This window comes from Ovis canadensis, chromosome 24 (assembly GCF_042477335.2).
Source record: "Ovis canadensis isolate MfBH-ARS-UI-01 breed Bighorn chromosome 24, ARS-UI_OviCan_v2, whole genome shotgun sequence".
Classification (NCBI taxonomy): domain Eukaryota; kingdom Metazoa; phylum Chordata; class Mammalia; order Artiodactyla; family Bovidae; genus Ovis; species Ovis canadensis.
This window is the reverse complement of record NC_091268.1, coordinates 35,664,320-35,681,548: the sequence shown is the minus strand read 5'-3', so window position 1 is coordinate 35,681,548 and position 17,229 is coordinate 35,664,320. Positions and strand designations below refer to the sequence as shown.

Sequence of the window (17,229 nt, the reverse complement as noted above, 5' to 3'; positions counted from 1 at the left end):
ATTTGACTATTTAGATTATTAAAATAAGCAGTCTTTTCCCATATTTAAGAGAAAACACATGATTAGAAATATTGAGATGGAAACTGGGTTAAACCAATTCCTAAGTCCTTATCCGGTAAGGAGTCAATAAAGGAAAAGATATTTTGAAGCTAAAAATTAGGGAAGCCTATACATAATTTAAATGGGGGAGAAGAAAAAAAAAGTCAGATTGTTTACATTTCACAGACTTCAATTCAGCACATAAAACTGTACTATTTATTTCTCCATGACCTTTTATGAAATTCAGATCACAGCATATCATTCATAAACCTTTGTCTTTCTTCTGATCATCTATACCTTTTGCACAGTTCTTGAAGACAACATCATCATCCCACCTTCTTTTAACTTTGAAGCTGGCCTGAGGCTGGGATCGGCCAGTGAGATTAAGGACAGGGTTTCCACTCAGAATGTTTTCTATAGGACTCTTTTCTTCTTCAGCTTTTGTTCTTGTTCCTTCCTGGCCTGCTCTTCAGTTCTTGCTGTTTGAATTCTTTCCAGCTCTGCAGGAAGAGCTACTGTGTCATCCTCGTCACTCTCCTCTTCAAAATCTTCATCTTCCTCCTCTGTTAGAGGGTGGTCTACATCAAGCTTGGCCGCGGGAATCTGGTCCAATGGAGCTTCTTTGACACTGACGAGGAGGCTGTGTGTTCTCAGGTGGGCCGCTCTCTATTTTTATTTTGCAGCAGCAGCTCTCTCTGTTTTCCAGCTCTCTCCTGAAATCACAGATCCGCATATCTTCAGGGGCATCCTGAGTGGTCAGTCTACATTTTATCTTTGTATGAGAGGGTAGGTCTCTGCTTGAATATTGCTTTGAGCGTTAGTTCAAATCATCTTCACCTTTTCCGCTCCCACCTCTTCTTGCAGGTTCAAAAGCTGGCTGAGCTGCTGTTGTCATCCTTTACGCTTCGGATTGTCACAGGGAACCTGCAGACTCTTCACCACTGCCCCACCCGATGAGGGGTGGCCCTCTGCAGAGTCACCTGTACACTGTGCTCTCCATGGCTGCCGGAGACTGGAGAAACTCATCTGCAGCACTGGGTCCTCTGCCTCAACCCCCAGAGGCCCTTACCGGCCCCACCCACAGTCTGGTTTTCTCCTGCCGCTCTTTGGTCCAAGCTCGCACACAGCCTGCGGCCGGAGATCATACAGACGTCATTATGACTTTCAGCTTCCAGAAACCTCTGCGCCTAGGGCCAAAGGCCAAGACCTGGAAGGTATTCCTCATTATTTAGTTGGAAAAGGAAATGGCAACCCACTCCGGTATTCTTGCCTGGAGAATCCCATGACAGAGGAGCCTGGTGGGCTACAGTTCACGGGGTTGCAAGAGTCGGACACGACTTAGCAACTAAACCACCAACAACCACTGTTTTCTTTAGTTAATGACCCAATGATCTTTAACATCAGTGCATACAGGTCCACCTCATTCTAGTTAACAGCTGCAGAATATCTAGATGAACCAGAGATGATTTTATTGTCCCCCTATTGGTGGAGATTTAGGGTATTTCCCAATGTTTCACTTGTATAAAAAGTTCTGAAACAAATACCTACATCTATGTAGATAGATATAGACTCATATAAATATAGATATTTTTGCATATCTTTGTCAATAGCTCTGTAAAGTAAATTACTAGAACTGGAATTGCTTTCTCAGTGATATGCGTTATTTTAAATTTTGATGGCTACTGCCAGATTTTCCTCTACAGTTTTTGGACCAATTCATAGTTCCCACCAATGGGAATGCTGTTTGACAACAACCACACCAACAATGCACATTATTATTAATCTTTAATCTTTGCCATACCACATGAAAAATTGATATCTCATTGTAAATTTCTTGCATTTATTTTTTATTATTGCTATTATTATTACTTATTTATTGGCCACTTGTATTTTTCTCCTATAATTGGACTATTAGTGTCTTTTCCTCATTTGGGAGAGGGAAATAGCTGTTTATCTATCATGTATATTGAAAAGGTCAATTCAGATAAGGTCAAGAATTATTGAGAATGATGACAAAAGGAACCTCAAATAGAGTCTCTGATCCAAAGAGAAAACAATGACCTCTCACATACGGTTGCTTTGGTTGTGAGAATGGATTCAGTCTGGAGCAGTCACCTAATTGATGGTCTCAAGGAAGAGCTGACAAGCAGAATACATGCCAGGAGGGCTAAACAGAGAGCATCCTAAGACATAGCAATTGTTAATCCATGTCATGTTGCCTCCCTCACCTCTGCACCTGCCCCAGCAGCTCCAGGGAATGCACCCCAGGTGTGGGAGAAAAATTCAGGGACAGCCACTAAGGAAAATGCACAGCTGTGGAAAGAAAAACCTCTCCAAAACTGTGATATCTTAGAACTCAGTGATGAACACTGGAAAACAGACTACAAAATACGTGTCCAACCATGTACCCCTTTCTTCCTAGTGAGGAGTCTTGTCCAGAGTTGGAAGAGGGGACAAGGGGAAGAGAATGATGAAGGGAGCTCTCTTCCACACTGAGAACAAAATTGATTCTTTTTATCCCACTGTTGGAGGCAAGATCAAGCCTTGTACTTGTTGAAAATGCTAATTCCTAGGCTTCAACCAAGATGCATCGGTATCAGAATCTCCAGAGGAAGGGCCCAAGAGCTGTGTGCTTAGCAAGCACTTCAGGTGATGCAGGAAACTGGAGGAAATTTTGCCCAGGGACCCTGGTTCTCAATGTTGGCTGCATAGTAGAACCCCAGGAAGGTTCAAAACAAAACCCCCACACCCCACCCAGAAAGCTTCTAGTTTATTGGTCCGAGATAAAGCCTAGGCCACAGATTTTGCTGTTTGTTTTCAGCTCTCCTGGTGATCCTACTGGGCAGCCATGTTGAAAACTGCTTGGTTTCCAAAATGGTCAGGTGATTAGAATCATTATCAGTTTTACCAAACAGCCTGACCAAAATGCAGATTCACAGGCCCCAGCTCTGAAAGATGTTGATGGGACAGACCTGGAGGAGGCCCTGGGAAAAGGTATAGTTACAAGATCCAGTGGGATAGCTGATTTAGTTAACTCACAAGGTAGAATGATCTCCCAAGAAGACAATACCACATCATATTTTAAGACAGAGAGATAGGATCAAGGAAACAGTAGCATCCCAGAAATAGTGGGGAAATGGCACCCATGTGCATGAGGGTGTGGGTGTACCTGTGTGTATATATATGTGTGTGCATATGTGTGTCTATATGTGTATGTGTATACATATGTATATGTGTGTATACGTGTGTCTCTGTGTCTACATGGTATGTGTACACGTGTGTAACTGTGTCCAGTATGCATCTCTGTGGGTGCATGTGTCTATCCATGTGTATGCATGTTGTGTGTGTTATGTATCTGTGTTTCTGTGGTGAAGGTGGGGGCAGGGAAAGCCCTCTGCTTCTGTGTTACTCCCTGGATTCACCTTGAACCAACAGGCAAGTTGTTGAGTCCCCAGACATTACTCTGTGGAAGAAACACCACAAAGTGGCCTTGGCTAGTTGACAGAATTTCTTTTTTTCATGCTTTTTTTTTTTTTTTCTTTTCCAATGGCATCTGGTCCCATCACTTCATGGGAAATAGATGGGGAAACAGTGGAAACAGTGTCAGACTTTATTTTGAGGGGCTCCAAAATCACTGCAGATGGTGACTGCAGCCATGAAATTAAAAGATGCTTGCTCCTTGGAAGAAAGTTATGACCAACCAGATAGCATATTCAAAAGCAGAGACATTACTTTGCCGACTAAGGTCTGTCTAGTCAAGGCTATGGTTTTTCCTGTGGTCATGTATGGATGTGAGAGTTGGACTGTGAAGAAGGCTGAATGCTAAAGAATTGATGCTTTTGAACCGTGGTGTTGGAGAAGACTCTTGAGAGTCCCTTGGACTGCAAGGAGATCCAGCCAGTCCATTCTGAAGGAGATCAGCCCTGGGATTTCTTTGGAAGGAATGATGCTAAAGCTGAAACTCCAGTACTTTGGCCACCTCATGCGAAGAGTTGACTCATTGGAAAAGACTCTGATGCTGGGAGGGATTGGGGGCAGGAGGAGAAGGGGACGACAGAGGATGAGATGGCTGGATGGCATCACTGACTCGATGGACGTGAGTCTGAGTGAACTCCGGGAGATGGTGATGGACAGGGAGGCCTGGCATGCAGCAATTCATGGGGTCACAAAGAGTTGGACACGACTGAGTGACTGAACTGAACTGAACTAACTGAACTTCACTACTGATATGTGCAAGGCCCCTCCCCATCCCCTTTTAGCCCCACTCCCTTTCCCATGCCACTGACCACAAAATGCCATGATTTTAGGATCCGTTTCCTGTTTCTTTCTGTGCACCGAGTGTGTCTACTGCCGGCTCCTCCAGGCTCTGCCTGTCCCAGTGATGGACACTGAGGAGCCCCACAGTGAGTGTACTGCGGGGAACATTCCCACCTGTGTCCCCTCCTTTGGGAGTAGGCTTGCTGGCTTAAAGCGTATTCGTGGATGGAGGATCTGCCGTTTCCCTGCCAGGGTCCCCTGCAGCCGGCTGCACACACCACAGGATGGAGCTTCGTGGAACCTCCCTTCCCTGCCTGAGCCTTGTACATCTAGCTTTCCAATTTTGCGTGTCTAGGTGGGAAATGATCTCTTGTTCTTGTTTAATTGGCATTTCTCTTATTACTAAATGATTTGAACATCTCTCCCCACGTGTGTTCGCCTTTTAGATTTCAAATTTTCTTTTATACCAATGTACCTCCTGTGGAATTAGTACTATTAATAAATTGATGTACCTTCCTACTGGGCATCATTTCAGAGGAATCTAGAAGAGCATGGCTCTTCCCACATCTCCTCCTTGACCATGAGCCTAAGGAGAGGTGGGCTGGCACTGGGGTTCTCTCTAATCAGTTTCCTGTAAGACAGAGAGAGACAGAGCTCTTTGCTGGCAGCCAGCCACTTCTGCCAAGTAGCATGAAGTATGAAAAGAGGCCTGTGATATCCTCACATTGTCCAGAGCCATTGCGCTAGACCACTTCCCCTGACAATTTCATGCTCTTTAGCCCATTTTCCCCAAGTATAGCCTCACCTCTCTTCTTAGACTTAAGCCCAACTCCAAATAGCATCATATTGGAATTAGAGTTTCAACATGAATTTGGAGGACACAAATATTCAGTCCCTTGCCCTGCCTTTGCCTGCAAGTAACAGTGCACACGAAGAGATCATTGCTAGGATAGGATATCAGAGAACTGGTGGAGGCTTCCGACTTCCAATCCTCAGCATGAACAGAACCAGGAAAACTAGGGGCTCTGACCAGTGGGCTTAGCACCTTCCCCCTGGAGCAGTGGCCCCCAGAGCAGTGTGCACACACCCTTGGGAGTTACCAGACAATCCTCTGAGTGAGGTACAGGAAGGAAATACTCAAATTTCTGTTTCTACTTAGTTTTATCTCATTTTAATTTCTTCTTATCTTTGTATGCTTGGTAATATACATAATAGTATTATATTGGTATAATTTAGAAAATAATAAATGTACACCTCTTGGGGTAAATAATAGAAAATTTTCTCTTAGCAAATTTTCTCTTAGCAAAAGGAGCTTACTATAGGACCTTGCTGGGCTTTCCTGGTGGCTCAGTGATAAAGAATATGCCTACAATGCAGGAGACACAGGAGATGCAGTTTCGATCCCTAGATCAGGATGATCCCCTGGAGGAGGGAATGGCAGCCCACTCCAATATTCTTGCCTGGAGAATGCCATGGACAGTAGGAGCCCGGCAGGCTACAGTCCATGGGGTTGCAAAGAGTTGAACACGACTGAAGCGACTTAGCACACATGCATAGGTCCTTGCTACTCAAAATGTGGTCCAAGAACCTGGGCATTCGTTGAAAATGCAGACTCTCAGGCCTCACCCCAGACTGACTGAACCAGAATCTGCATTTTAACAAGACCCCCATTGACTGTTGTGCGAGAGTGAGAAGCACCGCTTTAGAGCACTGCCATTGATATAGTTGACCATGAGCCTCTGTCCTTGAAAAATTCCAAACTGACAGAGGAAGAAGGTTGGTCTTGCTTGGGTGAAAAGTCCACCCCATCAACCATTGCTACAAGGGGGTCAGGTTCACTTGGCAGAAAAGCAGCAGCTGAGAGCCAATTCTGTGGACAGAAGAAGTAATATAGATATGTCCAGAAAAGACATACCAGGACATACTCACAACACATTTTGTGAACATATGGCCTGTGTCATTCTCCCCTGAGAGAGAGGGAGGCACTCTGTCTGGAGGAGTATATACAAGATTCAGGTGACTGGTTCCCCATGTGAACCAAACTCCAAACTCTTAATAAGCACCTCAGCCAGGCCCCATGGGAATAGGCTTCAGCTTTGCTACTTGATCTTGAGCCTCAGTTTCCCTTTAAAAACACAATCGAATCAGCCAAGGTCTGGCTAGAGCTAGTGCTTCACAAGTGAACCAATTAGAATTTTTCCAAAGTCTCTGTTGTGTCCTTTGTTTGTAATCTAATTAACATACTCTGCCCTGCTCTCCCCAGTTCATAAACATTTTGACAGTGAGTGTGAAGCTCAAGTGTCCATTGGCTTAAGAACCCCACCCCACAGCAGCACTTTATTCCTTGTCCATTTGTCTCCGGGGAGTCCCCAGTGGCCCACGAGTACTCATACATCCAGTCATCTGCTGTAGCTAGCATGCGGGTCTGCCCTCTTTCAGTCCCCACCTGTTGTCTGCAGAGATGCCCAAAGAGTCTCTCCCCACCCCAGGCCTCTCTAAAAATGCCCATGCCAAGCACGCTGTCCTGTCCTTGGATGTCTCTAAAGTCTCCAAGACTCAGGGTTCCAGGATGGCATCCGGTTCTTTGCAAAAACATGGAGAAGAGCATTCTTCCCAATTCTGGGCAACACTCTGACCCAAAGACACAGATAATATGCTTGAGTCTAGAATTAAATAAAATATCAGTCTTGAAAAATGTAATAGAGCCCCCAGCTCTGTTGTGCCCTAAATCCAACCCTAAGTTTTAGAACAGGGAACTTTTATTCCCTTCATCCTTCTTTCTCTGTCATCTTTCCTCCACTAAATGCCTTTGGCCTGCTCCAGTTTAAAAACGAGCTTCTATAGATGTGAATGGACATCGTCAGACAGGGCACAGCTGAAGGAAGTGGTGGTTAAAGAGAGATGGAGTGTTTTCTTTACTAGCATCAGCTAGTAAAAAATACCCTATTACAAGTATAACCTTGTTATTTTTGTATCGCTCACTACCCCCAGGTAGTTCTCCTTTCTTCAATTGATCTATATCCCTTATAAAGTGCCACAGCAACTACTCCTACAGTTTGATACCCAGATTCCTCGAGCTGGTAGAAATGAACATGATATGTATGGATGATCAGAGCAGAGTCAAGACATTGCAGAGTTCCAGCGGAAGAAGTTTGTGATCAGTGGCTCCAACGCCAGTCAGGGACGTTTACACAGCATGGCTTTAGGAACCACTGTGACTGAAGCAACTTAGCAGCAGCAGCAGCAGCAGCTGCCTTATCAGGAGAAGGCAATGGCAAGCCACTCCAGTACTCTTGCCTAGAAAATCTCATGGACGGAGGAGCTTGGTAGGCTGCAATCCATGGGGTCGCTACTAGTCCAACACAACTGAGCGACTTCACTTTCACTTTTCACTTTCATGCATTGGGGAAGGAAATGGCAACCCACTCCAGTGTTCTTGCCTGGAGAATCTCAAGGACGGCAGAGCCTGGTGGGCTACCATCTATGGGGTCGCACAGAGTCGGACATAACTAAAGCAACTTAGCAGCAGCAGCAGCAGCTGCCTTATCATCACACTGCTCACATCTGTTGTTTTGGTTTATTTACATCATACATAATCACTTTGTTTGTTCTAAGTAAACACCCAGCCATGCCCAGTTCAATAGCTTCTGCGGTTGAAATATTCTCCACCACCCTACAACATGCATCTCCCAGAAAGACTGAAACACGGACACATTTTTATCAAGTTTAGACAAACTGCAGGACTGAGGTCAGTCTAGAGCATAAGTTTCATCTTCCGTGGGGCAGGAAGCAGGCTATTAGGTCCTTGTGATCACCTTGAGGAAGAGCTGGCTCTGTCCATCCTCCTTTGCTTTGCTCCCTGAAGGAGAGGGGACAACATATTTGAGGCAAACATGAGTCTTTACTGTGCTGCGCTGTGTGCCCAGCTGTGTCCAAATCTTCACTATCCCCTGGACTGTAGCCCACCTGGCTCCTCTGGCATGGAATTTTCCAAGCAAGAATACTGGGATGGGTTGCCATTTCCTTCTCCAGGGGATCTTCCCAATGCAGGGATCCAACCCACATCTCTTGCGTCTCCTGCACTGGCAGGCATATTCTTTACCACTGTGCCCCTTGGGAAGCCCTACATCTTAGGCTAAATAATATCTAAGAGGATTGAGGCCTTTGTGTCAGTTGCAGAACTTAATGATGTGCTGGCTTATTAAGCCATCCTTCAGCTACCCGTGGGATCTACCCAACTATCTCCCCCCAACTGACCGTACTTTCTGCTGCCTTCCTTCAATGTTTATGAGGCCTTTCAGATTTCCTCTGTGCCAAAGGCTTGGACCCTGAGGCTGGTTTCTTATCTTTTATTTCTTCTGCCTCAGGCAAACTATACATTCCTTTTCTTTGACTTCAAATTGAGCTTTCTCTTTAGGCAGGTAGCCAGGTCTAAAAGGCCTGAGATTCTCCCACCCAAAGACTAAGCTGGCTGTGTAGAATTAACTTAGTTCAGAAGAATGAGCCTTCCCCAATTTGTGGCGCATCCCTCAGGCACCAGCCACAGGTCCAAAACCCTAAGCCTCCTCCCAGACACTGTAGTTTCCAAGATGTTACCTCCCAACAGCCGACAGGCTTCTCTCCTAATGCAGAAAGTGGACAAGGTTTTTATAAGCAGACTTTGATCTGTCAAGTTTATCTGCAAAGGGCTATACTTTAGAAAATGAATTCCCTGTCAAATTTCTTTCATTAATAGCGAAGAAAAAAAAAAGTATGCAAGAAATGGGCTGACTGAAGGGATCACAGTGTAGTATCTATTTCTGAACACCTAGATTTCCACACTGCAGTAGAAAACAAAGTCACTGTAGTTGGATTAATGCCCCAGGAGATGGGTTAATGGATATACTTTAACATGTATCTCTCCTCCCATTGAGGATGCTAAGTAGAGATTTTCTAGCTAATGTCAACTAAGGAATTCTGCCCTCACTTTCTCTATGTAACAAACATAACAAGCCTAGTTATTTCTGCAGCCTTTCATTCCAGCTCTGACCAAGCTTCACCTAGAGACATTTGAGAGTGGAGGGTTCCTACGCTGTGTTGGGAATGTAAATTGATGTAGTCACTATGAAAAACAGTATGAAGGCTCCTCAAACAGCTAAAAATAGAGCTACCATATGAACCAACAATCCCACTCCTATGCACATGTCTATACAAAACTTTAATTCAGAAAGATACAGGCACCCCAATGTTCATAGCAGCACTGTTTACAATAGTCAAGGTATGGAAGAAACCTAAATGTTCATCAGTGGGAGGGATGGGTAAAGCAGTGGTACCTATATGCAATGCAACACTACTCAGCCATCAGAAAGAATGAAATGATGTCATTTTCAACAACAAGGAAGGACCTAGAGGTTATCATACCAAGTGAAGTAAGTCAGACAGAGAAAAGCAAAGATCATATAATATCATTTAGATGTGGAATCTCAAGTAGGATGCAAGTGAACTGATTTACAAAACAGAAACAGACTCAAAGACATAGAAGACAAGCTTATGGCTACCAGAGACAGGAGGAGCGGAGGGGGTAGAAAAAGTAGGAGTTTGGAATTAACAGATACAAGCTACTATATGTAAAGCTGACAAACTACAGGGTCCTACTGTATAGCACAGGGAATTATATTTAATATATTGTAATAACCTATAATGGAGAAGGCGATGGCACCCCACTCCAGTACTCTTGCCTGGAAAATCCCATGGATGAAGCCTGGTGCGCTACAGTCCATGAGGTTGCTAAGAGTTGGGCGCGACTGAGCGGCTTCACTTTCACTTTTCACTTTCCTGCACTGGAGAAGGAAATGGCAGCCCACTCCAGTGTTCTTGCCTGGAGAATCCCAGGGACAAAGGAGCCTGGTGGACTGCCGTCTATGGGGTCACACAGAGTTGGATATGACTAAAGTGACTTGGCGGCAGCAGCAATAACCTATAACAAAAAAGAATATATATATATGTGTGTGTGTGTGTGTATATATATATATATATATATATGTATCTGAGTCTCTTTGCCATACATCAGAAGCTAACATAACACTGAAGATCAACTATACTTCAGTGAAAAAAATTGTAAAGTGAAAGATTATCTCTTTAAGATCCACTCCTCTATTGGATGGGAACACTGATCCACCAACTAATAGCCATTGTTATATCTTATATATATATACTTATATCATTTTATATAATTAGAACAAATCTTGGGTAAGCATTGTCTTTTTAACTTAAGGACAACTTTCATATTTTGGTTAAAACTTAGCCCCTCATGACTTTTCTCCATCCTATGAGAGATAAACTATTAATAATAAAAATCTATCCTGCCCTTCCCAGACCCTACGCCATAATGAGCTTCCCTACAGCTCTCTCCAAACCAGTTTTTACCAAAGAAGGGACTGCTAGTCTACTTTCATTTAATTTTACTACCTCAAGTGAAGTGAAACTCCGGAAAAACAAAACTTTTCCCTTCAGAAGTACTTGAAACTTCCCAAATTTCTCACATCAGTTTGCTGAACAGAAGTTTAGCTTTGCCCACTCTCTAAAGGGACGGTCTCAGGACTTCCTGAAAGCAATGTTTCATTATTTTACAGGACATTTTCTCAAAACATTTGCTAGCTTTACTATTTTACTTAAAAAAAATAGTTGATATACATCATATTAGTTTCCTGTGTACGACATATTGGCTTTAAATTTCTGTATATTGTAAATAATCACCACAATAAATCTAGTTAACATCCACCACCATATGTTAACTTTATTCTAAATATTTTTTTTTACTGTGGTAAAAGTCACATAATATAAAACATGCTGTTTTAACCATATTTAACTGCACAGTTCAGTGGCACTAAGTACATTCACATTGTTGTGCAACCCCCACCATCATCCATTTCTCAAATTTTTCACATTCCAAGCTGAAATTGTGTACCCATTAAACACTAACTCTTCATCTTCCCTCTCCACCCCACACCCACCCTCCAACCCCTAGCATTTACCAATGTTCTTTCTGACTCTATGAATTTAACTGTACCTAATACAAGTAGAATCAAACAATATTTGTCTGCGTCTAATGTATATTGGAATGCATTTTAAGGTTAACTTAATATATGTCCTACATCAGAATAGCAGCCTGCTTCAAAATTGGGAAAGGAGTATGCCAAGGCTGTATATTGTCACCCTGTTTATTTAACTTCTATGCAGAGTACGTTATGTGAAATGCTGGGCTGAATGAATCACAAACTGGAATCAAGATTGCCAGGAGAAATACCAATAACCTCAGATATGCCGATGATACCACCTTAATGGCAGAAAACAAAGAGGAACTAAAGAGCTTCTTGATAAAGGTGAAAGAGGAGAGTGAAAAAGCTGGCTTAAGACTCAGCATTAAAAAAACAGATTATGGCATCTGGCCCCATCGCTTTGTGGCAAATAGAAGGGGAAAAAGTGGAAACAGTGACAGACTTTATTTTCTTGGGCTCCAAAATCACTGCAGATGGTGACTGCAGTCATGAAATTAAGACGCTTGCTCCTTCGAAGAAAACCTATGACAAACCTAGACAGTGTATGTAAAAGCAGAGGCATTACTTTGCCGACAAAGATCCATATAGTCCAAGCTATGGTTTTTCAGTAGTCATGTTTGGATGTGAGTTGGACCATAAAGAACACTGAGCACCAAACAATTGGTGCTTTTGAACTGTGGTGTTGGAGAATACTCTTGAGAATCCCTTGGACTTCAAGGAGATCCAACCAGTCAATCCTAAAGGAGTTCAACCCCGAAGATTCATTGGAAGGACTGATGCTAAAGCTGAAACTCCAATACTTTGGCCACTTAATGCGAAGAGCTGACTTATTGGAAAAGACCCTGATGCTGGAAAAGATTGACGATGGGAGGAGAAGAGGGCAACAGAGGATGAGATGATTGGATGGCATCACCGACTCAACAGACATGAGTTTGAGCAAACTCAGGGAAACAGTGAAAGACAGGGAGACCTGGGGTGCTACAGTCCATGAGGTTGCACATGACTAAGCCACTGAAGAACAGCAACAAACAGATTATACCTTCTTGCTCTACAGTAGGTCCTCACCAGGCTCGGCTCTTCTGTCCCATATCTTACCTTAGAAGTGAGCAGAACTGATCAGACCTTCTCTTCTACTGACCACCAGTGTACCCTATTTTGCTTAATGGAAAAACATAAAACCATTTGCTGCTCTCCTTGCTCCTTGGTTTCATGGAGAGGAGGTGGCTGCAGAATATGCAGATATAATGTCAGCCCACTCTTTCAACAAGCTTTCAGGACCTGGGAGCACAAGTGGAAAGAGCTGGTCAAGTGGAAAGAGCCGGCCCCTGAGTGCAAAAAAAAAAAAAAAGTGACTTCCTAAACCCGGAGCCCTTTCTAAAATATATATATCTTTTTCCTAAGTGACTCAGAATCAATAGAGGTGGGACCCCAAAAGATTTTTTAACAAAGGTCCTAGCAGATTCTTACACAGGTTTACTGATCACTACAAGGGGAACGGTAGGTGTTGTGAGAGGGCATCAGAGGGCAGACACACTGAAACCATAATCACAGAAAACTAGTCAATCTGATCGTGTGGACCACAGCCTTGTCTAACTCAATGAAACTAAGCCATGCTGTGTGGGGCCACCCAAGATGGGCGGGTCATGGTGGAGAGGTCTGACAGAATGTGGTCCACTGGAGAAGGGAATGGCAAACCACTTCAGTATTCTTGCCTTGAGAACCTCATGAACAGTATGGAAAGGTAAAATGACAGGATACTGAAAGAGAAACTCCCCAGGTTGGTAGGTGCCCAATATGCTACTGGAGATCAGTGGAGAAATAACTCCAGAAAGAATGAAGGGATGGAGCCAAAGCAAAAACAATACTCAGGTGTGGATGTGACTGGTGATAGAAGCAAGGTCCGATGCTGTAAAGAGCAATATTGCATAGGAACCTGGAATGTCAGGTCCATGAATCAAGGCAAATTGGAAGTAGTTAAACAGGAGGTGGCAAGAGTGAACGTCGACATTCTAGGAACCAGCGAACTAAAATGGACTGGAATGGATGAATTTAACTCAGATGACCATTATATCTACTACTGCAGGCAGGAATCCCTTAGAAGAAATGGAGTAGCCATCATGGTCAACAAAAGAGTCCAAAATGCAGTACTTGGATGCAATCTCAAAAACAGAATGATCTCTGTTCGTTTCCAAGGCAAACCATTCAATATCACAGTAATCCAAGCCTATGCCCCAACCAGTAATGCTGAAGAAGCTGAAGTTGAATGGTTCTATGAAGACCTACAAGACCTTTTAGAACTAACGCACAAAAAAATGATGTCTTTTTCATTATAGGGGACTGAAATGCAAAAGTAGGAAGTCAAGAAACACCTGGAGTAACAGGCAAATTTGGCCTTGGAATGCGGAATGAAGCAGGGCAGAGGCTAATGGAGTTTTGCCAAGAGAATGCACTGGTCATAGCAAACACCCTCTTCCAACAACACAAGAGAAGACTCTACACATGGACATCACCAGATGGTCAACACCAAAATCAGATTGATTATATTCTTTGCAGCCAAAGATGGAGAAGCTCTATACAGTCAGCAAAAACAAGACCAGGAGCTGACTGTGGCTCAGATCATGAACTCCTTATTACCAAATTCAGACTTAAATTGAAGTAAGGAAAATCACTAGACCATTCAGGTATGACCTAAATCAAATCCCTTATGATTATACAGTGGAAGTACAAAATAGATTTAAGGGACTAGATATGATAGATGGAATGCCTGATGAACTATGGATGGAGGTTCATGACATTGTACAGGAGACAGGGATCAAGACCATCCCCATGGAAAAGAAATGCAAAAAAGCAAAATGGCTGTCTGAGGAGGCCTTACAAATAGCTGTGAAAAGAAGAGAAGCGAAAAGCAAAGGAGAAAAGGAAAGATATAAGCATCTAAGAAAGCTTTCCTCAGTGATCAATGCAAAGAAATAGAGGAAAACAACAGAATGGGAAACACTAGAGATCTCTTCAAGACAATAAGAGATACCAAGGGAACATTTCATGCAAAGATGGGCTCGATAAAGGACAGAAATGGTATGGACCTAACAGAAGCAGAAGATATTAAGAAGAGATGGAAGAATACACAAAAGAACTGTACGAAAAAGATCTTCACAACCAAGATAATCACAATGGTGTGATCACTAATCTAGAGCCAGACATCTTGGAAAGTGAAGTCAAGTGGGCCTTAGAAAGCATCACTATGAACAAAACTAGTGGAGGTGATGGAATTCCAGTTGAGCTATTTCAAATCCTGAAAGATGATGCTGTGAAAGTGCTGCACTCAATATGCCAGCAAATTTGGAAAACTCAACAGTGGCCACAGGAATGGAAAAGGTCAGTTTTCATTCCAATCCCAAAGAAAGGCACTGCCAAAGAATGCTCAAACTACCGCACAATTGCACTCATCTCACACACTAGTAAGGTAATGCTCAAAATTCTCCAAGCCAGGCTTCAGCAATACGTGAACCGTGAACTACCAGATGTTCAAGCTGGTTTTAGAAAAGGCAGAGGAACCAGAGATCAAATTGCCAACATCCACTGGATCATGGAAAAAGCAAGAAAGTCCCAGAAAAACATCTATTTCTGCTTCATTGACTATGCCAAAGCCTTTGACTGTGTGGATCACAATAAGCTGTGGAAAATTCTGAAAGAGATGGGAATACCAGACCACCTGACCTGCCTCTTGAGAAACCTGTATGCAGGTCAGGAAGCAACAGGTAGAACTGGACATGGAACAACACACTGGTTCCAAATAGGAAAAGGAGTACGTCAAGGCTGTATATTGTCATCCTGCTTATTTAACTTATATGCAGAGTACATCATGAGAAACACTGGGCTGGAAGAAGCACAAGCTGGAATCAAGATTGCCGGGAGAAATATCAATCACCTCAGATATGCAGATGACACCACCCTTATGGCAGAAAGTGAAGAGGAGCTAAAAAGCCTCTTGATGAAAGTGAAAGAGGAGAGTGAAAAAGTTGGCTTAAAGCTCAACATTCAGAAAACGAAGATCATGGCATCTGGTCCCATCATTTCATGGAAAATAGATGGGGAAACAGTGGAAACAGTGTCACACTTTATTTTTCTGGGCTCCAAAATCACTGCAGATGGTGATTGCAGCCATGAAGTTAAAAGACGCTTGCTCCTTGGAGGAAAAGTTATGACCAACCTAGATAGCATATTCAAAAGCAGAGACGTTACTTTGCCAGCAAAGGTCCATCTAGTCAAGGCTATGGTTTTTCCAGTGGTCATGTATGGATGTGAGAGTTGGACTGTGAAGAAAGCTGAGCACCTAAGAATTGATGCTTTTGAACTGCGATGTTGGAGAAGACTCTTGAGAGTCCCTTGGACTGCAAGGAGATCCAACCAGCCCATTCTGAAGGAGATCAGTCCTGGGTGTTCATTTGAAGGACTGATGCTGAAGCTGAAACTCCAGTACTTTGGCCACCTCAGGCAAAGAGTTGACTCATTGGAAAAGACTCTGATGCTGGGAGGGATTGGGGGCAGGAGGAGAAGGGGACGACAGAGGATGAGATGGCTGGATGGCATCACCAACTCGATGGACATGAGTTTGAGTGAACTCCAGGAGTTGGTGATGGACAGGGAGGCCTGGCGTGCTGTGATTCATGGGGTTGCAAACAGTCGGACATGACTGAGCGACTGAACTGAACTGAACTGAACAGAACAGAAAAGGGGAAAACCCGTATTTAAAGGGACACAGGGAAAGAAACAATTCAGAACAATGGCATTGATCCCTTGGCAGTACTTTGTGTGAGATTCTGCAAAAGTGGGTGTATCACTCAGGGCCAGTCTGGAAACAGGAGCCATACCAGTTATCGGAATGATGATATTTAGTGTGAGAAATTTTTAACAAGATCTAGCACTGATAAGTAATTAACTGAAAAAGGATAAAGGTAACTCCAAGGTATCACAGAGACAGCCCTCAATGGAAGCAACTACCAGCACTCCAGCTAGGGCAAAAAAGGAAGCAGTTAGAATATCAAAACTCAGCAGCTCAGAGGAGGGGACCTGTGGGTCTGGAATCCAAATCCCTGAGGAGAGGGTGCCAGCTAGCTGGTGCTGGTGTCTCCAAAGACACTGGCTCTGTGAGTCTGGGGAAAGCTACAGAATGGATGGTGTGTGCTCTGTTGCTCCGTTGTGTCTGACTCTGCCACCCCGTGGACTGTAGACCGCCAGGCTCCTCTGTTCATGGGATTCTCCAGGCAACAATATTGCAGTGCGTTGCCATGCCCTTCTCCAGGGGATCTTCCCAAGCCAGGGATCAAACCCACATCTCCTGCATTGCAGGTGGATTCTTTACTGTCTGAGCCACATGAACTGGAAGAAGCTAGTCTCACCTTTCTCCTCCAACCTCACAGCTTCCCTCGAGCTCCCTCTGTGGACAGAGCTTAACAGGGAACAGCCGGCACAGCAGAAATACAGTGCATAGTCTGTCTCAGTCTGTATCATAAAGAAGAAAAGAGAACATTGGGCTTGGAGCTGAGAGCGGCACAATGATTTTTTTTTTAAGGGGAACTTACTAAACAAGCATCATGCTACTTTGCTGTGTGTGCTAAGTCGCTTCAGATGTGTCTGACTCTTTGAGACCCTATGGACTGAAGCCCACCAGTCTCCTCTGTCCAAGGGGTTCTAGGCAAAAATACTGGAGTGGGTTTCCATGCCCTCCTCCAGGCGATCTTCCCGACCCAGGGATCTTATGTGTCCTGCATTGGCAGGAAGGTTCTTTACCACTAGCACCACCTGAGAAGCCCATATCATGCTACTTCATAAATGGTATTTTATTTAATCTTCACAGTCCTATGAGGATGAAGCCCAGAAAGGTTAGGTCACTTGT

General features: G+C 43.7%; 1 pseudogene; it reads right to left on the bottom strand.

The window, feature by feature from the left end:
* Positions 1–251: 251 nt before the first annotated feature.
* On the bottom strand, positions 252–934 carry LOC138429676 (spliceosome-associated protein CWC15 homolog pseudogene; annotated as a pseudogene).
* Between the last annotated feature and the right edge of the window lie 16,295 nt (positions 935–17,229).